At 46.0% G+C, this 24,129-nt stretch overlaps 1 protein-coding gene across 1 annotated transcript in view; it reads left to right on the top strand.

Annotated features, from left to right (window-relative positions):
* Positions 1-744: 744 nt before the first annotated feature.
* The window catches only part of WDR53 (WD repeat domain 53), a 374,347-nt gene continuing 350,962 nt past the window's right edge, over positions 745-24,129 (top strand). Inside the window, exon 1 of the mRNA XM_079977305.1 lies at positions 745-748. The gene's annotated coding sequence lies outside the window, so the exon portion shown is untranslated. The remainder of the gene's footprint in view (positions 749-24,129) is intronic.

The following is a 24,129-nucleotide window of genomic DNA, read 5'->3' on the forward strand; positions in this document are numbered from 1 at the left end:
TGTTGCAGCGAGACCCGCAAGGGGATTGGAGGCCGTGTGCTTTCTACTCCAGGAAGCTCAGCAAGTCGGAGCAGAACTACACCATCTGGGACAGAGAGTTGCTGGCCATTCATGCAGCATTCAAGGCGTGGCGGCACTTCCTCATCGGAGCCAAACACACGGTGCAAGTTCGCACGGACCATAAGAACCTGGAGTACTGGCGCACGGCGCGGTTCCTGAACCAGAGACACATCCGCTGGGCGGAGTTCTTTGCGGATTTCGACTTCAGGATAGAATATATCCCCGGAGACAACAACGTCATGGCTGATGCGCTATCCAGGAAGCCGCAGTATCTGGAGGAAGCAGCACCGGTAGCGGCCAAACACATTTTCGCACCCAAGGCGTGGGCATGCGCTTCTGCCACAATAGACCTGGAAGCGATACGGCGCGAGCTGCGAACAGATTCCTTCGCGCGCTCCAAGATGGAGGAGGTGCGCAGCGGCACGGCAAAGGACGACGAGTTCCAGATACGCGACGGACTGCTCCTCCGCAAGGGGGCCATCTACGTACCGGGAGATGAACTCCGCGCGACAGTACTGCAACAGCTACACGACGCACCCAGCGCCGGACATTTCGGCAGGGAAAAGACGGTGGAATTAGTAGCCAGAGACTTTTGGTGGCCCAAGATGCGGGGAGAAGTCGCGGAATACGTCACGAGGTGCGACACCTGCCAAAGGGCCAAGCCAGTACACAGACCGCCGGCGGGACTGTTAGAACCGCTACAGACCCCGTCCGAACCGTGGGAGAGGGTAGCCTTGGACTTTGTCACTGACCTGCCCAGCTCGAGGGGCAAAACAGCAGTACTTGTGGTAGTCGACATGTTCACCAAGATGGCGCACTTCATTCCTTGCGCGAAGGTGGCCACAGCGGAACAGACAGCCAAGCTGTTCATAGACCACGTGTTCAAGGTACACGGCCTGCCACGGTCTATCCTGTCTGACAGGGGGCGCCAGTTCATCTCGAGTTTCTGGCGGAAGCTGATGGGGATCCTGAACGTCAAGGTCAACCTAGCGTCGGCAAGACACCCGCAGACCAACGGACAAGCGGAGAGGGTCAACGCCGTCATGCAGCAGTACCTGAGATGTTACGCCAACCAGCAGCCCTCGACCTGGGTGGACTATCTGCCCCTGGCCGAGTTTGCCTACAACAACACACAACACGTGTCCACGGGGGTGACACCGTTTTTTGCCAACCACGGGCGACATCCCAGGACCTTCCCGGGCTTAGAGAAAGAGGGGGAGGGGGAGCCACAGGGAGCAGAGGCATTGGCAGAGGAGTTACAGGAGGTCCATGAACAGCTCCGTAGACAGTTAGACCTAGCAAAACACGTATACAAGATGCAAGCAGACAAACACAGAAGAGTGGGGGAGGACATACGGGTAGGGGACTGGGTCTGGTTAGCGGCCCAGGCAGTGCCGGCCAGGTCCTTAGCTAAGAAGAAGCTAGGACACAAGCAGTTGGGCCCTTACCTAGTCGAGGCACAGATCAACCCAGTGGCTTTCCGTTTGACACTACCGGAGGGTTCCAGAATGCACCCGGTCTTTCATAGATCGGTGCTAACGCCCTACAAGGCACCTCACAGGTTTCAGGAGCCAGGAACAGCTCCCAGTCCGCTTAGAGATGCACCCATGACAGGGGGGTCGCCGAGGGCGGGGCCACTCAACGAGGTGACGGAGATTTTGGACTCGAGATGGGGGGAAGAGGGAGTCGAATATCTCATCGCAAGGGAAGGTGCCCCGGCCAGCGCCAACAGCTGGGTGCCGTACTATGCGGTGGAGGAGCACTACCTCAAAGACGAGTTCCACGCACTCTTCCCACACAGGCCCATGCCGGAGGATTATTTTGACGAATATCTTTTCACCCCCACACTCTCAGCCAGTACGTTTCAGGGGTTCTCCTCGGTTGAGGAGACGGTTCCAGAGACTACCTCGCCGGAGGGGTCGGTCTCAGACTTGGGTGCGGAGCGCTCTTATTGGTGGGACACTCAACCCGAGGAGGAGTGGCGCAGGAGACTGCTCAGAGGGCCCTGGCACGCAGACTACCCAGAGGAAATGGGGGAACAAGGGGGCATGGACGGGTTGGGGGAGGATCCTGGTTTCGAGCACGCCGGCAACGAGATGGAAGCGGAGGAGAGCGACGTCGATGTACCCGTCACGGACTGGCAGCATGCCAGGGGGGAAGACCGGTATCCGGCATGCACCCCCACAGCATTGGAGCACCCGGAACCCACGCCAGAGGAGGGGGAGGGGGGAAGGGGGGGCTTCGAGGGGGGGATGGATGTCAGGGACTCAGCGGGAGCGCAGGGAGGAGAGGAGATGGAAAGCGAGGGGGAGCAATCCGAGGGCAGCGTAGGAGAATATGACAGCAGCCCGATAGATTCCATGAGCCTCTCCAGCGAATCGGAAGATTCACAGAAGGGGGCGCCGATGGGCAGGGCAAGGGGCGACCCAAGGGGGACACCCCAGAAGCAAGGGGCCAGCGGGGACTCCCAGAGCACCAGTTGCAAATCAGGACCAGCTTCCCCACCAGAGCGTAGTGGGGGGGAGGAGTCCCAGGTGTCAGAGCCCACATATGCACCACCAGCGAGAGAAGATGAGTCAGGGTGGACCACGCCTCCATCGGAGAGCGAGTTAACGGTTAAGAGGAAAGTTGCAGGCTGGGCGCGCGCGCCAAGTTCAAAGGTACAGGCGAGCGGCACAGAAGGTAGCCCGGATAGGGAACCAGGTCCTAAAGCCCGCCGGAAGGAGGGGCAAGAATCGTCAGGGTCAGCGTCAGAGGAGTCGAGGAAGGATGAGACCCTAGCGGGCAGGAGGGCCCAGAGGAGAAAGGAATTTAGGAAGAGGTGGAGCAAAGCGAGAGTCTTAAACTGGTGTGGAGGGGGAGGAGACTCAGACAGGACTTCGCCGGTCTAAGCTCGGGACGTAGAGCTGCACGCTGCGGCTTTGAAATGGAGACTGAATCTCAATAAAGACTTTTGTACATAACTACAGCCTAGCGTTGGTCCTCTGTGAGCTGGGACCTGGAGGCAGCTCTGACAGTATTTAAAAAATTCTTTCCAAAGTTTCCATCTCCCCCCTTGCCCCTGCATAGGAAAAGACCACATATTAGGTAAGTTAAAAATGGTTTACTTACAAACTCTCCAAAGATCAGATTCATGTGCTTCAGAAAAGTTGCACAGGCAGTAAATCTTAGCTTAGTTACAAAGTAGTGAAAATTCCTAAATTATTGGTAAAAGAATTTCAAGAACTGTGGGAGCCCTGCAGTTGAGGTGGAGCAACCAGCTGAAACCTCTTCACACACTGAGCTTCTCAGGTAGACTGAAGGTGAACAATAGGCTTGGTTGCCCATTTCCTCCCAAGATGACAGGAAGTGGACCTAGCTAAACCTGGCAGGACAGCTTACTCTATGGTATTAACCCCTTCATTCATTAATTTGATTGAAGCATGTTAGTTATATGAGGTTGGTTATCCCAAACAGCCTCTCCTGGCTCAGATGTTATGGAGAAGTAGAGGTAATCAGAGGTATTCTTCCAGGCATCATGGCCTTAATCTTCTCTCAAATGTGATCTGCTGTTTAATGCAATTCACCTGAGATTTCCTGCTTAAACTGAAGGTAAAGGTAAAGGTAAAGGTACCCCTGCCCGTACGGGCCAGTCTTGACAGACTCTGGGGTTGTGCGCCCATCTCACTTAAGAGGCCAGGGGCCAGCGCTGTCCGGAGAAACTTCCGGGTCACGTGGCCAGCGTGACATCGCTGCTCTGGCGAGCCAGAGCCACACACGGAAACGCCGTTTACCTTCCCGCTGGTAAGCGGTCCCTATTTATCTACTTGCACCCGAAGGTGCTTTCGAACTGCTAGGTTGGCAGGCGCTGGGACCGAGCAGCGGGAGCGCACCCCGCCGCAGGGATTCGAACCGCCGACCTTTCGATCGGCAAGTCCTAGGTGCTGAGGCTTTAACCCACAGCGCCACCTGCGTCCCCAACTAAACTGAAGGAGCATATCCTTTATAACCATGATGTGTTCCTTAGCAGGCCTCAGACCTTTGCACACCACTAAGCCTTCATATGCAGATCCTTCACAAGAAGGAAAGAGAATTTATCAAGTGCAGGTAGATAAATTAAGTTGTATTTTTGGAGTTCAAGACAACTTTGCTTACGTTCTGTTAGGGCAAGTTATTTTTGCCTCAATTTGTGCAATTAGTTCTTGAGGTGAGGCAGGAGTAAAGGACTAGTATACCATCTTTAGTAGATGATGTCCCATACACACCTCAGTGGAAGCAGAGTCGCTATTCCACTTCCAACTTAAAGCAGAACAGCAGTGATTAGGTTCTTCTATATTGTCCATATCTGGAAGCCCCCAACTCCCGACTCACTAATAGCCAGGAACATTGTGAGAAAAGCACATGAAGAGGTCATTGCTCTGTTGTACTCTAATCAGGCCTCAGCCGATCTACTTCCCCCAGTTTGGGATGTTGCACACTTCACACAAGACATTGACAAACTGATGAAGGTTCAGAGAAAGGGTTTTCAGATAAGAAGCTTTAGATAAGATGTATTTGGAATGCTAAACCTATGAAGAAATGTTGAACCAACTGAGCATATTTACTCAAGAAAAGAGTGAAATGAGAAAGTGATATTGTCCTTTGAGTCTTTATATTCCAAAAGAAAACACAAGTTTGAGGCCGGCCACTTGTTTTGCGAGCAAGGAGAGAGAGCTAGTGTGGTGTAGTGGTTAAGAGCGGTAGTCTCGTAATCTGGGGAACCGGGTTCGCGTCTCCGCTCCTCCACATGCAGCTGCTGGGTGACCTTGGGCTAGTCACACTTCTCTGAAGTCTCTCAGCCCCACTCACCTCATAGAGTGTTTGTTGTGGGGGAGGAAGGGAAAGGAGAATATTAGCTGCTTTGAGATTCCTTAAAGGGAGTGAAAGGCGGGATATCAAATCCAAACTCTTCTCTAAGACAGCATACACACATCATATATTTAAAGCATATTTCCTATGATTCTTTGCAAAAAACGATAGTTTACTCCTCACAGCTACAATACCCAGCATCCTTAACAAACTACTTTATCAGGATTCTTTGGGAGCACAGTTTAAATGTACAGAGTGGTATCCAATGCCTTTGTTACATTAGCACAAGTATTTGCACTTGCACAACAGAACTCCCACCCCCATACGCGCCAATTTCTTCTCCTCGCCAAATATTCTCCAGAAAGCAAAACCCAAAACTGATTTAGAGGGCACGTGGATGGAGCAGAGAGGAAGAAGTTCTATTGCACACGCAGAAATCCTTATGCTAATGGAGTGGGTGACTTCATGCTATTTTGGAGTCAAGCCATAGTGTATATGCAGTTTAAGATTTGACTCCCAACAGTTTTAAACCTCTGTTGTCACCAGCTGTGTCCCAGCATGGATCATTTGTTTGTGTATGACCAGCCCTTGACATTCCAGCTGCTTCCAGATTGTCACTATTTGCACTGTGGGTTAAACAACAGAGCCTAGGGCTTGCCAATCAGAAGGTTGGCGGTTCGAATCCCCACAATGGGGTGAGCCCCCATTGTTTGGTCCCTGCTCCTGCCAACCTAGCAGTTCGAAAGCACAAAGTGCAAGTCGATAAATAGGTACCACTCCGGCGGGAAGGTAAACAGCGTTTCTGTGCGCTGCTCTGGTTCGCCAGAAGCGGCTTAGTCATGCTGGCCATATGACCTGGAAACTGTACGCCGGCTTTCTTGGCCAATAAAGTGAGATGAGCGCTGCAACCCCAGAGTCATCCACAACTGGACCTAATGGTCAGGGGTTCCTTTACCTTTACCTAAACATATACTGGCAAATTTAGGTTGGGCAATTAAAGTGGTTTTGGTGCTCTTGTGCAATAAAAAAAATGAAATTGAAACAGTACAAACAAGGAAAATACTGTTTTATTTTCGATTTAATGTTTGTAATTTTTGTTGTAATTTTGCATTGAAAATTAAAAAAATTAAAAAATTAAAAAAAGAAATTGGACATGACTTCAAGGAAACTGATGGGAAAATACATTGGAAAGCGTGGGGTAAAAAATGCATGACACAGCATTGTATAACCTCCCCACAAAACAAAACAGAATAAATGTTCAGTGAATAGTAGACACTGTATGACCTCCCTACAAACTTCATGCAAGAAGATCAGAATAAATGCACAATAAGCAGGTCATCTGTAAAAAGCTCCATTCTCCTCTAATAAAAATCCAGGAAACCCCGAAAGTTGTTGAACTTTTTTAAGGAAGCCCCCAGTCCAGACGTAGCCCTATCCTCCAACAACTCAGGTTTGCAAGATTGCAGGAGATGTTAAAAACAAATTTCAAAGGGTTTCTTTGGCTATGTTTGAGCTGCACCCAAGAGTACTAAAGGACCTTGACTATGTCATCTCAGAGCCTGTCTATAATCTTTGAGAATTCTTGCACATTTTCAGTATTCTCTCCCAGCAAAACCTTGATACACATTCTGTGTTTCTGTGAAGGATGTGCATTTTGGTCTTCCAACAGAGGATACTGTAGTAAAAATAAAAGATGTGTTGAATATTTGCACGTAAACCGGTCCAGCATGAAAAGGGGACTTTCAGGCAGGACTGGCCCTACCATTAGTCAAAGTGAAGCGGCCTAACATGGCAGATGATGTGGGGAATGGCAGTGAAATGTTGGAGAGCTGATCTGTGTAATCCATATGGCCTGCCCTGTGCTTTCTAAGCCACTCTGCTGCCATTAGGTCTGCTGAAATAAGATCCAAATACCAGTCTGTTTAGCTTCTGTACATGGAATGAGAGGGCCACCATCTTGTCCTTCGACTTGGGCAGTAAATTGGCTTGGGCTAGTCTTCCTCTCAGGGGTGCTGACATGCTCCACAGAAACACACACACAGAGAGAGGCCTATGCATTCCCTCTAATCTCCTCATTCACAAATAATAAGATGCTTTAAAAAACTCCTACATCACAGATTTTACAACTGCCTTCCAAACTTTCACACGGCACATGCGTATGTTGCCCATACGCACTATCTCTGAGCGAAAAAACCCTATCAAAATATTTGTTTTTAAAACTCAAAGAGTGCAACTGTTTGCTTTAGAAAGCCTCTTGTCACAGGACACCTGAGACCCCTGATCCCTCATGAGACCTCCTGTGACACATTATCTGTCACATGACATCTGTTATAGTTTGCTTCCTGTGGTAGAGATAAAGAATGAGCGCCTCAGGACACACAATCTCCTGGGAAGTTTCGCTGAGTGAGCACCACTGAAATGAACGTGAATTCTTGCACATCTCACACTTATTTCAGTGGAACTTATTTCACACCCAAACTTCTCAGTGGATGACTGTATAATAATAATAATAATAATAATAGCCTGCCCATCCGGCTGGGTTTCCCCAGCCACTCTGAGTGGCTTCCAGCAAAATATTAAAATACAATAATTCATCAAATATTAAAAGCTTCCTTAAACAGGGCTGCCTTCAGATGTCTTCTAAAAGTCTGATAGTTGTTTATTTCTTTGACATCTGATGGGAGGGCGTTCCACAGGGTGGGCACCACTACCAAGAAGGCCCTCTGCCTGGTCCCCTGTAACTTCGCTTCTCGCAGTGAGGGAACCGCCAGAAGGCCCTTGGCACTGAACCTCAGTGTCCAGGTAGAACGATGGGGGTGGAGACGCTCCTTCAGGTATACTGGGCTGAGGCCGTTTAGGGCTTTAGAGGTCAGCACCAACACTTTTAATTGTGCCCGGAAACGTACTGGGAGCCAATTTAGGTCTTTCAGGAGCGGTGTTATGTGGTCTTGGCAGCCGCTCCCAGTCACCAGTCTAGCTGCTGCATTCTGAATTAGTTGTAGTTTCCAGGTCACCTTCAAAGGTAGCCCCACATAGAGCACATTGCAGTAGTCTTATGGCTGCCTAACGTCACATCATTTGCATTTGATGATCACTTCCATGATTCTGTGCGCATTCGTACTGTGAGGTGATGCAGAGTTAATCACAGAGAAGCATATCAGTTCTGCTTTTTATGATTCCTCAGAAAAGTGCTGGTTGTGCAACAAGAACCTTGAAGATTCCAAGGAATCACAAAAGCATATGAGGGCTTCTGAAAATGACGTGTACAAGAAGGATCATATGGGAGAAGGCAGTTCTCAGTGTATTCTGATCAACGCCAGTTAGCTCAGTTGGTTAGAGTGTGGTTTTGATAAAACCAAGGTCACGGATTCGATCCCCATACAAGCTACCTGCATATTTCTGCATTGCAGGGGACTGGACTAAAGGACATTAGGAGTGCCTTCGAACTCACGCTTTACAGGTGAAATTATTTCTTTAGCACCATGTTAAGTTTCACCTTCCATGTTCAGGAGTAGAGTAGTATGTCTCTGAATACTAGTAGCAGCAGAAAGGACTGCTTATGGCTCAGGGAATAGGCCCAGCTGGCGGACTTACAACCTAAAAAATCATGTCTGCTTGGCTTTATTCAGAAAAATGACCGTGACCGGAAAAGTCAGTGCCAGTACCAAGCTGAGAGTGAAGTGGAAGGATGCACTGAATGAAATGGTATTAATTCTTTTTAATAAAATTATTAATGAAAACAGCATTTGCAATTCTTGTTTCCAAAACCCAGTTGGTGGCCTCTCTAAACAGCATGTACTGAATACTGTGAAAATGCTGCTGCTGTTGTGGCCAGGGTTCCCTCCCAGAGAATAAACACCGGTATCTTTTCTTGCTCCAGGAACAAGAAATATTATTCTTTCCTGCAGCATTGCTGGCTGGTGCTGTTAACGCCTTGTAACCTGCGCCTGCGTGTGCCTACACACGGTGTACCCATTGCATAAGCCTGAAGGCCAAGAATCTTTCAGAGGGAAGGTCAGGTTGGGAGAAGGGAGTGAAATGTGGCCCAAAATCCAGCAGTTGTCCAGTGATGGATTAAAAGCAGATGGACCAGCCAATAACAGCCTGGGTCCTTAAATACATGCAGGCCTGGATACACAAAGCTGTGTGTGTGTGTGTGTGTGTGTGTGTGTGTGTGTGTGTGTAAATTAAAGCGGAAGAGAGGGGGGAATCTGTTGATCATTAAAGCTTCCTGGGGAGCTCTGTCAAAGACAGCTGCCAGCTCTATGGCCTTTTACCTACTTTGGAGAAAACATCCAACTCATAAGTTCCCCCTTCAGTTCCTCATAATTCCCTCCATTTCGGATCATTGGGCTGAGAGGGCTGTTGGTTGTGTAATCAAAACAGCACCACACATGCTGACACACATGAGGGTGGTATCAACAGCCTTGGCGGGTAAAACCCAAGTTTTTCAGAAGTACAAAAATTCTTTTTAAACAACCCCTGAAGAGAAATTCAGCACTGCCCATCTGGAGTCAACTCATCCTTCCAGGAATGCCCATGGAAATGGTTTTCGCATACCATGAAATGTGTGTACAATCTGTCTAGCTTCAATGGCCTGTGTGGTCCACAAGGCAGATGCTCCTGCACTGAAGGAGCTAATCTGAGCTGCCGTAAAATGAACTTCAGGCACACATGGCCCCCACAGACAACAACAGTGAACGGTTATATTGGGGTAGGGGGTTACGGTGATATATTGGATATGCTGCTGCATGGCAACCCCATCCACAAACTGTTGCCACTGCATTCTGTCCTAGCTGCAGTTTCTGGACCAAGTGCATGGGCAGCCTCACAAACAGCGCATTGCAACAACCCAAAACTTGCACCAGAGCCAATGTGGTGTAGTGGTTAAGAACGGTAGTCTCGTAATCTGGTGAACTGGGTTCGTGTCTCCGCTCTTCCACATGCAGCTGCTGGGTGACCTTGGGCTAGTCACACTTCTTTGAAGTCTCTAAGCCCCACTCACCTCACAGAGTGTTTGTTGTGGGGGAGGAAGGGAAAGGAGAATGTTAGCCGCTTTGGGACTCCTTTGGGTAGTGATAAAGCGGGATATCAAATCCAAGGTGGCAAAAAGCACTCCAAGAGACCAAGGCCACTTGAGCCTCCATCATCACCTGGGACAAAAATAAATAAATAAGGGTATGTCCTGCTCTGTGTGCTGGACCAATGACTATTTGAGACAAATCCATGGTTGCCATGAAGTCCTAGTGGTGACTTCAGCATAGCTATTGGCGTCATCCAGGAGCACTGTACTGGGCTCCTCCAACACAACTGTCAGGACCATCTCAGTCAGGGACACTGTGAGGCAGCAAGTTGAGCAGTATACCAGCAGCATGTCTCTATGGCCCAACACCAGGTGCGTGCCCCAAGATGGAGGGGTCTCCTGGGATGGGGGATGGAATGCACCACGAACCTGGTGGGCAAAGGTGAGTCAGAACAACTCCACCCAGTTTGCCCACCAAGGTCTTAGAGACGCGCATCAAATTACTGTGTTTTTCTGTGTATAAGACTAGGTCCTTTTTTTACCCCAAAAAATAGGTTTAAAATTGGGGCTCGTCTTATACACGGGTCATGCTGAGGGGTGTTTTCTTAATTTTGAGTCCCTCAAAACAGTGGGTGTCTTATACATGGGGGCATCTTATACATGGAAAAATATGGTAGCTGCCCTGTTCTGGTCCTGCAGAGGAGTCCATGGGACCAGACAGGTCAGTAGTTGCAGCACCACAGACAGCTCCGAGTGCACAACTTGAAGTACTCATGAACCTACCTGGACACTGTGATTGTCAACAGAGGCCCTTCTCCGGTGCCTCCTCTGTTGTAGGTGTGGAGGATGGCAATTCCATTTCTGGAATGTTTTACCCAGGGAAACTTTCCTGGCTCCATCACTGTCTGTTTTAAGCACTGGGATAAAAGATTTCTGTTCACCCTTTTGTCAGTTTGGAGATGCTACCATGTTGAGACCCCAATCTTGCCTTTGTTTCCCATATTCAGTCTGTATCCAAGTCCTGCCACTTCTGTGTTTACATTGCAGTGCAGAAATATGGCCTTTCCTCTGTGTACTCTTGGCAAAAACACTCACCTAGACAACCAAAACCTTCTCTTCACTGGACATTTGCTGTCCCACCTTGATCCCTCATGCTTATTCTGCACTCTCTTGCCAAAATAATTCACCTTTTTTTTCTTATAATCATGCAACCTCTCTCTTTAAATTCTCTCATTGGCTTTCTATGCTCCCAGGTGCAGCACAAGCTCCTTGTCTTACCTTAGAAATCCTTCATGTGTTATTCCCACCCCTTATCCCTCAGCTCCTATATCTCTATACAGGTCTGCTCCACCAGCTCCACCACCACCCACTGCCCCAAGGCTCCCTCAAATGACTCCACCCTTTCTTCCCTGCTGCCCCTTATGCTGTGCTGCCTCTCAGAATACCTGTGTGATGTGTGAATATTAGACTGTAAACTCCTCAGGGCGGGGACTTGTCCACTTGCACTCTGATGCTGCAGTATAAATAATAATAAGATATTATAACTTGAGACATCAAGATACTTGCAAGCTGAACCCAACATTGTGTCCAATAATTGTTCATGTTCCAGATTACAATCCTGATTTCTATGCACTTCAACACCCTGAATAATTACATCAACATGAAGCATCACTGTATTGCTCTAGTTTCCAACTATTGATGAAACATCCTGGACACATCCTTTTTTGCTGATGACTCATAAGGTGAGTGATGGATAATGAAGTAAAGGATAGCCTTAAGTTGTATTCCAGGTTCCACTCTGGGTACTTCTTGCTGCTGTTGTTTTTCTTGCAAACAGTTGACTCACACCAGGTGACACAATCTTTTGGGTAAAGAATGTTTGCAAAGCATAGAGAACATGAGCCACCATCTCAAAGGGGGAAGTAGCTGAAGGAATAGCAACAACAGAGTGTTGGGAGACTTCAGCCTATTCTTCAGGGACCACAAGTATTTTTAAGGTTGGTGGGGGCACAGGGTGGTCAGGTCATGATTCATATTGCTTACATTTCGGATGTATTATAAGTCCTGTTTCTTGGAAGAATGTTTTACATGAGATTCGGGACATATCAGGATATTACATCTCTTTGGATCCAAAGATTATTACTTTGAGTTATTGTCCCAATCCGCCAGCCCAAAGAAGGGCTTGTCACAGTTGTTTGCTGCAGAGATACCAAAGAAAGGATGTCAAAAATGTCAGAGTGATAAATTCACCTGACTGGTTAGGCCACAGGTGGCAACCATCCAAAAGTTAGTCAGCTCCCCTCTCTGGGCCAACAGCCCAGCATCCCAGGGTCCACAGATAAGCCCAGCATCAAAGCAAGCCTATTAGCATATAGGCACCCCCACTGAGATCCAGCACCAAGGGCCTTCTGGCAGTTCCCTCAGTGTAAGAGGTGAAGTTACAGGGAACCAGGCAGAGGGCCTTCCCGGTAGTGGCGCCAGCCCTGTGGAACGCCCTCCCATCAGATGTCAAGGAAATAAGCAGCTATCTTATTTTTAAAAGACATCTGAAGGCAGCCCTGTTTAGGGAAGTTTTTAATATTTAATGCTGTATTGTTTTTAACACTCTATTGGAAGTCGCCCGGAGTGGCTGGGGAAACTCAGCCAGATGGGCGGGGTATAAATAATAAATTATTATTATTATTATATAGCATATATCAAAGCAACTGAGTATAATACGTATAATTGTATAATAGTATAATAATATATAAGCTCATTCTTGCAACAACATCCAATTAGTTTTGGGGTTATCTTGACTACCAAGATGGTGTTTGCAGGCCTTCCAGAACATTTCACCTTTGATTAAACAAAGTTACCTAAAAGGCAGAATTGAACCAGTTGATTTAGACAGCGCTTTTCTTCTTCTTCAGGGGATACTCAAGGATACGCGGTACCGACACCTCTTTTGGTTATTGTTAAAAAGTTTGGTATTTACTGTGACAACTTCATGGAGAGTACTGGCACCTATTTTTCTAGAAAAAAAGCAATGGATTTAGAGGTCATGTAATTCATTTGTAATACTGCCAAGCCTCTGACAACTTCACATATACCAGAAAGATTTGGGCTATTGGTTTGGCTTTTTTAAAAGAAGAAGAAGAAGAAATTGAAAACTTTTCAAGGAGCTACTATAAAAGTCAGGAAAATAGATGTATTGAAAAAGAGACTGTTTTCATAATTTAATGGAATAATAACTATATAAATGAGATACAGCAATACATTTTTCTCTCTATATTGTTGAAAGTTAGAGATGATTACTAGTGGATGCTATATGGTATTACAGACTCAACGGCCATTACGACTGTTAAAATGTTGCTATAATTTATATGCAACATATTTTATTCATAAACTTAATAAAAAATAATACCTGCTTAGGTAATGGAATAAAAAGAAAGCTATATGCAATCACATTTGATATTGTTGAGATATCACAATCACACATCTACTTGAATAAAAAAGAGAAAAATCAAATAGCTAGTAGCTTATTGAAGAAAGTATTACAGAACACAGAAACACTCATTTGTCTTGACTATGGCTATGTTTTTTGCATAACCTTCTCTGGAGAGGTGTTGAGCTCAGCCTGCTGGCCAATCTGAGGCTGGGAGTCTAGCTTGCTATGCCCTTCCATTTCCAGGGTCCAAACCTCTGGGAGAATATTAGTCTGTGTCTGAATTTACCTTTCAGCACACTGCCAGACAAAAAGCAGCTATAGTTGGCACATCTCCACCAGCACTACTTGCCACATTCAATTTCATCTCCATTTTCTTTTTGCACATTGTGTCAGTAGTAGTAAACATCACATTTTTCCTATGTTTATGCTTTCCTTCCTTTTGGAATTATGGGCTTTTTATTTGTGAAAATAATAATTTCACTCACTCATCATCCCCCTCCAAACTTGCCCAAAAGGTAGTGGTGACAGTCTCTGAGGACCAACAGACTTATGACAAGGGGAAATTTGCATATACAGTGGTACCTCGAGTTACAAACGCCTCAGGTTACAAACACTTCAGGTTGCAAACTCTGCTAACCTGGAAGAGTTACCTCAAGTTGAGAACTTTGCCCCAGGATGAGAATGGAAATTGTGTGTCGGCGATGTGGCAGCAGCAAGAGGCCCCTTTAGCAAAAGCTCGCCTCTGGTTAAGAACAGTTTCAGATTAAGAATGGACCTCCAGAATGAAGTAAGTTAGAGGTTCCACTGTATATCCCACCTTTTTCTCCAAGGAGCTCAAGGTGCTTTACATGGTTCTCCCTCTCTTTATTTAATCCCCACAGCAATCCTGTGAGGTAGGTTAGGATGAGAGGCAGTAACCCAAGGAACTTCATGGCCAAGTGGGGATCTGAACCCTGGCCCCCAGGTCCTCTCTTTAATAATAATAATAATAATAATAATAATAATAATAATAATAATTAATTTATTTATACCCCACCCATCTGGCTGGGCTTCCCCAGCCACTCTGGGTGGCTTCCAACAAAACATGAAAATACAGTAATCCATCAAACATTAAAAGCTTCCCTGAACAGGGCTGCCTTCAGATGTCTTCTAAAACTCTGGTAGTTGTTCTTCTCTTTGACATCTGGTGGGAGGGCGTTCCACAGGGCGGGTGCCACTACCGAGAAGGCCCTCTGCCTGGTTCCCTTTAACTTGGCTTCTCACAGTGAGGGAACCGCCAGAACGCCCTCGGTGCTGGACTTCAGTGTCCAGGTAGAACTAAACACTACACTGCCTCTTAATAATAGATAGCGCCTCATAATGGAGCAAACTGCTTCTAAGTGGCCTTCTGGAGTCTAGACTTCTTGAAATCTTAACACCCTTAACCTTAAGGGTGTCCTTAATGAGAAGTGGTCTGAAGTGTCACATTCCAGCAACAAATTCCTGCACTCCACCCTGCTATAAGAAAAGTATTCAATCCCTTTGGTGTCCTGGACAGGGGTAATATCAGCATTAGGCATGATTACTGACATCCAGTCTCTTCCCAGACCCAATTCAAAGTGCTGGAGACCCTTCACACCCTGGGAAGAAGAAGAAAAAGAAGAGTTTGGATTTGATATCCCGCCTTTCACTCCCTTTCTCCTTTCCCTTCCTCGCCCACAACAAACACTCTGTAAGGTGAGTGGGGCTGAGAGACTTCAGAGAAGTGTGACTGGCCCAAGGTCACCCAGCAGCTGCATGTGGAGGAGCGGAGACGCGAACCCGGTTCCCCAGATTACGAGACTACCGCTCTTAACCACTACACCACACTGGCTTGGGACCTTTCCCTTCACATGCCTACTCGGACCTTGAGATCATCACCAGCCCTTCTCTGAGTGCCCACTCCAAGGATGGTGCAGCAGGATTGCCACAAGTGAAAGGCCCTTTTTGGTGGTGGTGGAATGCCCACCCCAAAAAACTCTATCTGGTGCCCACTTTATCGTTTTTGGTGCCAGGCAAGGATTTTTAATATGTTGATTGATTATCCCAGTCATGCTGTGTGGTTTTAGCTCTGTAGACCCCCCCCCCCATTTTATCTGGTTTAGACCTTATTTGTTCTAATGATGTTTTCTCTTGCTGTATTTTTGCATTGTTATATTTTTCACTTGCTAGTTTTATTCCACGAGTGGCCTAAATAACTTTTCGTTACAGGCAACCTAAAAATAAGGCATGCAAATCTATCCAAAGTGGGTTGTTTTTTTGCTCTCTGTATTTTTATCTGTGATGTTGTTACTTTTAAATGATGTCCAAGTAAAATCAGGATTTCCTATCAGAGGGGAGCACATCCCTTGATTCTGTTTCATTGTTGGCTTATTGCTGTGAGAGCTTCCCCTTCTGTTCAGAGTGCTACCAGCACATGCAGAAGCACCGATAGTGTCGCCCTGTGGCAAGACAGAGAGCCCCAGCTTAGGAGGAATTTGGTTTAACAAGGCAAGAAGCAGCAGCCCCTGGGGCACTCTAAAATGTAATTGCACCAATAATCATAAATTTTCTACTCTGCTGCTGGGTACATGCCTGCATAACTTAAGAAAACTGAATAAAAAAAGGAGCTTGAAACTCAGTTAAATGCAGTCTGTTGCATTTAAACCCACAGGCTACACAGCTTAACCTGCTAAGGCTTGAAAATGGGGAGAAGGTGTGTGTTTGTGTATACGTGTGTGTGTGTCCACACCCATACATCCCCACCCCCCAAAAAACACATAAAAGCACAAATAAATATATGAAATTTGTGAAGAATGAGTGTAATTCTTTCCTCTCTTCCCCTTGCCCTCCCACCCTATCATCTTGAAGTTTCTTCTTGGACCATGTTGGAAGATTCAGGAAGACAAAAAACCAACCCATTTACTCTGCCTGCCTTTCTTTCCACCACTTCTCCACAAAAGTTATAGCTATGTATCTAAAGATAACCCAAATTCCACGTGATTCAAAGAAAAACTGGAGACCGTCACATTTTAAAAGTATTGCTATGAAACTTTTTTTTTTTTTACTTCCATAATTCATTTTACTTTTCCCAGTCATGGAGATGGGCAAGGAAGTATACAACCACAGAAATACTGGAATCTTGATAAACATTGGAACCAGCATCAATTCATATTTATATAGCTCCACTTCCTGACATGGCGCTTTATAAAGAACAGGTTTTGCAGGCCATGAGTCCAGGAGCCTTACAGTCTATTCAGCTATGCCTCTGGCTTCTGACATTTCACATGGCATTCCTCACATACCATCAAGCCTATTTCTATGGCCATGAGGGCTAGCAACTTGCTCTTTATACAAATAAAATGCTATGAGGCTCAGAAAGCTGAATTCTGTAATCACTCCCATAAGTATGTGCTTCGGTATATGCACATTCCTAGTTATTGTTACTTTAGCTATCGCTAAAAGGTCCTGCGGTCAAGCAAATATTTTGTACTGATACATTTGTTCAAGAGCTCTCATGCCAAGTTTGCTGACACGGCAGGCCACCTTTAAGCAGTTTGCTGGCAGTGGAGGGTGCTTCTCCCTGAAAATTTCCTCTCCACACTTTATGCTACCAGCCTGTGGATACTTTCAAGGGAGTATTCCTGGACCTAAAGGGACATACTGTACTTTCAAGTAGACGTGCATCAGAGCAGGCTGCATGCCCTCTGTATCCTTGTGGAACTGGTTGCACTTCAGGAAATTCAGCCTGGGTTTATGCCTATTATTGCACTAAGGTATTTATAATGTATTTTGCTTCCTGTGGGCAATAAAAAAAAAAATCCTTATCAGGGTGTATGTTGGCCAGCACAAACTGGGAGGCAAGCTCAGTTCACCAGAAGGTGGATGAGGGTATGAATGGGATGGGAGGCGGCTGATGAAAAGGGAGAACCCAGGCAACAAAATTGTGGCCCTAGCGTTTTTCAGGACTGCTTTTGACAGTCCCCGACCCAGTATACCTGAAGGAGCATCTCCACCCTCATCATTCTGCCCAGACACTGAGGTCCAGCTCCGAGGGCCTTCTGGCGGTTCCCTCACTGAGAGAAGCGAAGTTACAGGGAACCAGGCAGAGGGCCTTCTTGGTTGTGGCACCCACCCTGTGGAACGCCCTCCCACCAGATGTCCAGGAAATAAACAACTATCTGACTTTTAGAAGACATCTGAAGGCAGTTTTTAATGTTTGATGTTTTATCATATTTTTAATATTTTGTTGGAATAACTTCTTCTTTTTTTCTGTTTCTAAAGGCTGTGTACACACCATACGTTTAAAGCACATGTCTCCTCACAAAGACTCCTGGGAACTGTGGTTTACCCCTCCCCCCAGCACTACAATTCCCAAACTAGTTCCCAGGATTCTCTGGGGAAAGTTGTGTGCTTCACATGTGTTTCAAATGTGTGGTGTGTAGGTAGCCTGTCCCTTCAAACTCAGGGCCCATGACACACATAGCTCTCTAGCCAGAATTAGGAACATGGGGAGCTGCCTTTCACTAGGCCAGATCATTGGTCCATCCAGGATCATGCAACTAATACACCCCGCTTCCTGCTGAGGTGGCTTCTCCATTTCCCAAAGGCCGCCCCCCATAGGGATACTCAAGAGCCGTCTCAAGGATGTAAGAGCAGCCCTGCTGGGTCAGGCCAATGGCCCATCTAGTCCAGCATCCTGTTCTCACAGTGGCCACCCTATTCCCTGTGGAAAACCAGCAAGCAGAGTCTGAGCTCATGAGGACTCTCCCTTCTTGTGGCTCCCAGGACACAGCAACTAGCATTTTGAAGACTGTGGAGACGCTAAAAGGAGGAAAGATTTAGCTTTCAAAAAGCTCTCCCACCCCCTTTATAACTTGCCTTTGCCATTTTATTACTTTAATCATTTGTGCTTGCTGATTTAATATCCCTGTAGAAAGTGCTTTGCAACTCCTTCGTGAAAAGCAGTATCTAAAAAAATCAGAAATAAATGGGGAAATACTTCAGCTTTCTTGACTGCTTTCTAACCCTATTTCCTGCTGCTGAAAAGATGTGGAAACTGACAAATCGACAGGTAGGTTATTGTCTAGAAACAAATGCATCACATAATAATTAATTGACCTAGCATGTAAGGAGGTCAGTAGGAGGTTAAATGGACGATCACAGAAACCAGGGTAAAAATTACAAGATGGAAGGATATGCCCCACAGTTTCCACCTCAGGTTTGTTATGTGGCACATTTTGGTATCTCACTGTGTCCTATGCTGAAATAACCACAGGCGGATTATTTAGCCTTCAAAGGGTAAATGGCAACTTCAAAGCTAAATGCTATACTATTCAAGCATTCAGAAACAAGGCTGGACATTAAAGTATGTGAAAGAGGGGGTGGGTGGGAGGTTGCTGTTCACTTGTCTCTCTGGTCTCTCTCCCCAAATGCCATCTAAGGTCACTTCCAGAAGTTCTGTTAATAGAATCATAGAATTGTAGAGTTGGAAGGGATCCCAAGGGTCATCTAGTCCAACCCCCTGCAATGCAAGAATTGCAGCTAAAGAATCCCTGACAGATGGCCTCCAATGAAAGAGAGTCCACTATCTTCTGAGGTAGTCCCTTTTACGGTTGAACAGCTGTTTATTTCATAAAATTTATATACTGCTTGATTGAATACAGTGGTACCTCAGGTTACAGACGCTTCAGGTTACAGATTCTGCTAACCCAGAAATAGTACCTCAGGTTAAGAACTTTACCTCAGGATGAGAACAGAAATTGCGCGGCGACGGTGCTAAAGTGGTACCTCAGGTTAAGAACAGTTTCAGGTTAAGAACGGACCTCCAGAACAAATTAAGTTCTTAAACCAAGGTACCACTGTATAGGTTTAAAAAATTATATACTGAGGTAGATTAAACTCACACAAACTTTCTAAACATCTGGGCAGGTGCCGGAGAGAATATAGCAAAGGCACTTCTCTGTTATCAATGCGCAGAGTTATGAAGTGCCAGTGCTGCCACACTAAATAGAGTTCTTACAGATGTGGGGCAGGTGTTATGGGGCACTTATAAAAGTGCCAGTTCCACAGATGGAAGTGGTTGAGTAAGTACATATGGGGTAAGGCCATCTCATAGGTAAATTGGTTCCAAGTTAAGTTCTTACCATCAAGAAATTCTTCCCAATGTTTGATCAGAATCACCTTTCTTATAATTTGGATCCAGTGGTCCTACCCTTCAGTGCGAGAGAAAACAAGTATGTTCCCTCTTCCGTGTGACAGCCCTTTAGATATTTGAAGATGGCTATCATATCTCCTTCCAGTCTCCTCTTTTCCAGGTTAAACATACCCAGCTCCTTCAACCATTCCTCATAAGGCTTGGTTTCTAGACCCTTGATCATCTGAGTCGCCCTCCTCTGCCTAGAATTGGATTTAGCTATTTTTGCTGCTGACCGAGGCAGAATAGAGCAGTACTATGACTTCCCTTAATCTGGCCACTATATTTCTGTTCATGCAGCCTAGAATTGGATTTAGCTATTTTTGCTGCTGCATCACACCACTGACTCGTGTTAAGCTTGTGGTCTACTAAGACCCCCTAGATCCTTTTGACATGTCCTACTGGCAAGCCGTAGGGACGCAGGTGGCGCTGTGGGTTAAAGCCTCAGCGCCTAGGGCTTGCCGATCGAAAGGTCGGCGGTTCGAATCCCTGCGGCGGGGTGCGCTCCCGCTGCTCGGTCCCAGCGCCTGCCAACCTAGCAGTTCGAAAGCACCTCTGGGTGCAAGTAGATAAATAGGGACCGCTTACCAGCGGGAAGGTAAACGGCGTTTTCGTGTGCGGCTCTGGCTTGCCAGAGCAGCGATGTCACGCTGGCCACGTGACCCGGAAGTGTCTCCGGACAGCGCTGGCCCCTGGCCTCTTAAGTGAGATGGGCGCACAACCCCAGAGTCTGTCAAGACTGGCCCGTACGGGCAGGGGTACCTTTACCTTTACCTTTACCTTTACCTTACTGGCAAGCCAGGTGTCCCCCATCTTACATTTGCACAGCTGATTCTTCCTGCCTAAGTGCAGAACTTGACATTTGTCCCTATTGAAATTCATTTTCTTAATTTGGGCCCACTTCTCCAACCTGTTGAAGTCATCTTGAATCCTGTTTGTGGAGAGGTTAAATGATGTTGCATTAGACAAATGTTTTCCCACACTTTCCAATGTATTTTCCTGACACTTTCCTCACAAAGTCCAGGTTTTTTGTTTCTTTTAGGGAATCAGGTGCAAGAGCTCCATATCAGCTTTTACCATGCAACCTGAATTAGCCAGAATGTGACTGAATCCCACTGGAAAATAGTGCCGCTAGACTGCAATCCTTACCATGCCTATTCAGAAGTAAGTCCCACTGAAATCAAGTAAGCAGGGTTAGGATTGCAGTCTTACAAACCTATGCCTATGTGGAATGCCCAAGAAGTCCCAGTATTTAAAGGTTTACTATGATTAGAATCATTAAAATAATTTTTCCTCGGGTTATTTTTTTGAAGACTCTGGTGGACCAAACCAGATGTTACATGGCAGAAGCATATAACAGCATCCTGACTTTTAAAACAAATTATTTAATGAAAAGCAGCCATAGAAGGCTGAAGCTAGGAGTGTTGAAATGGCAGCAGAGGGCTGCTGAAGTCTTTTCCCTGACTGCTTTTTTGTGATTAAACTCACAACAGCAGTACTCCAGCTGCTTCTCCTGCTGTGCGAGGTAAAAACGCATGGGGGGTGTGCTTGGGTGGATAAAGCAGAAAACCCTCTGCTTCCAATTGCATACACACCCCTATGTTCCAGCTGGTTTTCACTTTAAAAACAACCCTGAGACTCCTGGACCTGCCTGCTTTGTAATGTATAATTTGGACTTGATTTGCTTCCACTGGAGGGTTATATGTTCAGTTGGAAGATAACATGTGGAATTATAAATAGTCAGTGGGGATGAGAGAATGTGTCGATTTCACTCATTTTCCCAAGCTTAAGTTCAGTTCTCTACATTTTCACGATTCTCATTTACGATGGGGGGGGGGAGTTCTGATGAAAATTCATGATCATTTTTTTGCAAATTTCCCCCATATACACATTTTGTGGGCAATTTCCCCTTACACAGATTTTTGCAAAGCAATTTTTCCAAATACAATGCATTTATGTATGTAACTTTCACTACTAGATGCATTTACATGCAAACTTTTACCCTGGCATATGCATTTTTGTACACACTGCTTGGCTGGAGGACAGTGTTGTGAAGTTCAAAGAGGTGCACATTTTGAAAGACTGCTGTGTTTCAGTTCTTGTGTTTCATAAAGTGTGAATGAGATAGGTTTGCCTTTAGATGCAAAGTGAATCTTCCTCATCCCTAATTGCTGGAAATGGAGGGGAACTGATAAACTGGAGAGAATCCGGAGGATGGAACCAGGAGAAGAAAGCGTTTAAGAATAAAACATGCATGCAATTTTTCCAAGGACACAACAGGCTTTTGTTAGATGGAGAGAGAGAAAAGTACATCAATGGCCGATGCAGAAATGATGTAGGATAATTATTTCCCATTACTGCAGGTAGGGCAACAGGTCACTGATTAAAGTGGCAATGTGTTGGTTTTCGTTAGAGGGGGAGGTTTATACAGGAGGTATAAGAAAATTTGAGTAGGAAATGATTGCTGTCCTGACTCCCAATTGGCTGTATGGTTTGTTTGGAGGCCCAGGATTTTTTTCTATGGCACATCCAGGGATTTTGAGCTTGGGTTCTTCATTTACTATATTTATTATAGGTTTCCTTTGGTTGTTTACATTTTGTAATAACGTTTTGCCATTTATGAAAAGGGGGAAAGAGGAAAATAAGCATCCAGGTACAATCTCTTTCATATTATCCTTGCCTTGCTCCCAATTTGCAAGCCTCAAATAGTCATCTATGGGACCTATCTGCCATGGTTTGCCAACACTGCACCCACAGAGTCATTATTTTGTACCTGTGTGCCCACCCCCAGCTGAAATTAGGATTCATTGGGTTCCCCTCCCCCAGCATAATTGTAGTGTGGGAGGGCATGCCAAAAATGCTCCCTGTTTTGAGGTTAAGCTTAAAATAATTCCATTGACTACAATTTCTGAAGCCAAATTTCAGCGTGGGGGGCAGGATGGGACCTTGTGGGCGCCAGGCGCCAACTGGCTTCCCCCCCCCAAGCCTAATTGCTGTGTGTGCTCTTCAGTGAAGGTTTATCTTCCTAGAAATTAGTCTGTAGTCTCCAGGAAGATCTCTTATCAAATCCCGTGTTGGGGGGGGGGGGGAGCAAACCCTTTGCCCCACAAACTAATTTCTGGCAAGGAGAGTTAATGTGCACGCATGTGTGTGGTTTTGATACATATGTAGTTGTCATGCATGTCGTGTGTGTACACATTTGTGTGTGGTTGTAGAGTTTGCATAGTGACTATGAGTTTCTCTGGGTTGCATATGTGCCCACAGGCTCATAAAAGTTGACAGCTCCAAACCATACACACTTATGAAAATCTGGAAGGGTGCAGCAGGTTCCATGGCTTATAGCTGGGAAATGATTCCATGGACTACTGTATTTTTCTGTGTATAAGATGACCCCTTATTTTTGGGACCCCAAATTTTTTGGGACCCCAAATTAAGGAAATGGGAGGAGATTGCCCAGAGGTGTTGAGCTTTTTTGGGGGGGGGTTACTGACAAATGCTGACCCGCCTGACCACTTCTGCCAATCGCACGCCTCCCCAAAGCCACCAACCATCTGCCCGCTTGCCGCCAGCAGTCGCCAATTGCCACCCAATTGCTGTAGTAGCAGCCAATCGTCAGCAGGCCTTGCCACAGCCAACAATCACCCACCCAATCACCACTGACAATCTCCTGCTCGTGGCTGCCACCAGTCGCCCGTCCCCCCTGCAATATCCATGTATAAGACGACCCCCAATTTTTAACATTTTTTAATAATAAAAATCATTGTCTTATACATGGAAAAATATGGTATTTGGAACTTGGCAGTGTAGGATACTCAAGTTTGAGGTTATTTCATGCTGAATTTGGGGTAAAAAGGATAAGAAAGGAAAGGGCTTATTCCAAGCAAGTTAAACACATGACAAGTGATTTTGGAAAGCTGCCCAGTGGTGTGCTTTATTCTTCCGTAGATTCTGATGGGGTTCTGAGGAAAAGATTTCTCTGTTTGTACTGCATCTTTTATGAAATTGTTTGTGCTAAGTCAAGGGGAACATCTAGTATGTGCCATTGCCCATGAGTCTTGCACTCCATTTGTAGCTTCACTTAAGAAGGCATTTTTTGTGGCCAAGTTTTCATCCATCTGCCATAAAAATCTCTTTGACCCAGAGACCTTAAAAAAAGCAAGAACTGGGGGTGGGTGGGAACCTATTTTAAGAACTAGTTATCATTTAACTTTGAGTGGCTAATATTTCATTCTAGGGACATGGCGTAATAGGAACATCAAGAGGCTGAGATCTTGCAGGTGGTGATCAAGATAAAAATGGGTTTCAAGTATAGTGAAAGGATGATGAGATGAGCTTTTGCTCGAGAGGGAGAGAAGATGGACACATCTCGATCTATTCCAAAAGCTGCAATGGAGATGATGAATAACTGTCCCCCATTACTGGAGGTAGGACATGAGGTGGTAGTTGATGCAAGTAGCAGGTTGGTCGTTTCATTACAGGCAGACTTGAGAGGCAGACGAATGGGAGTAGGGAAAATGTCACCTTTTGCTGTCCGTCTTCAGGGGTTTACTGAGTTCTTGGTAAAGGATAGACTTGGAGAACAAGTAGTTATTACAGAGG

Source organism: Podarcis cretensis, assembly GCF_951804945.1.
Source record: "Podarcis cretensis genome assembly, chromosome: 5".
NCBI lineage: Eukaryota > Metazoa > Chordata > Lepidosauria > Squamata > Lacertidae > Podarcis > Podarcis cretensis.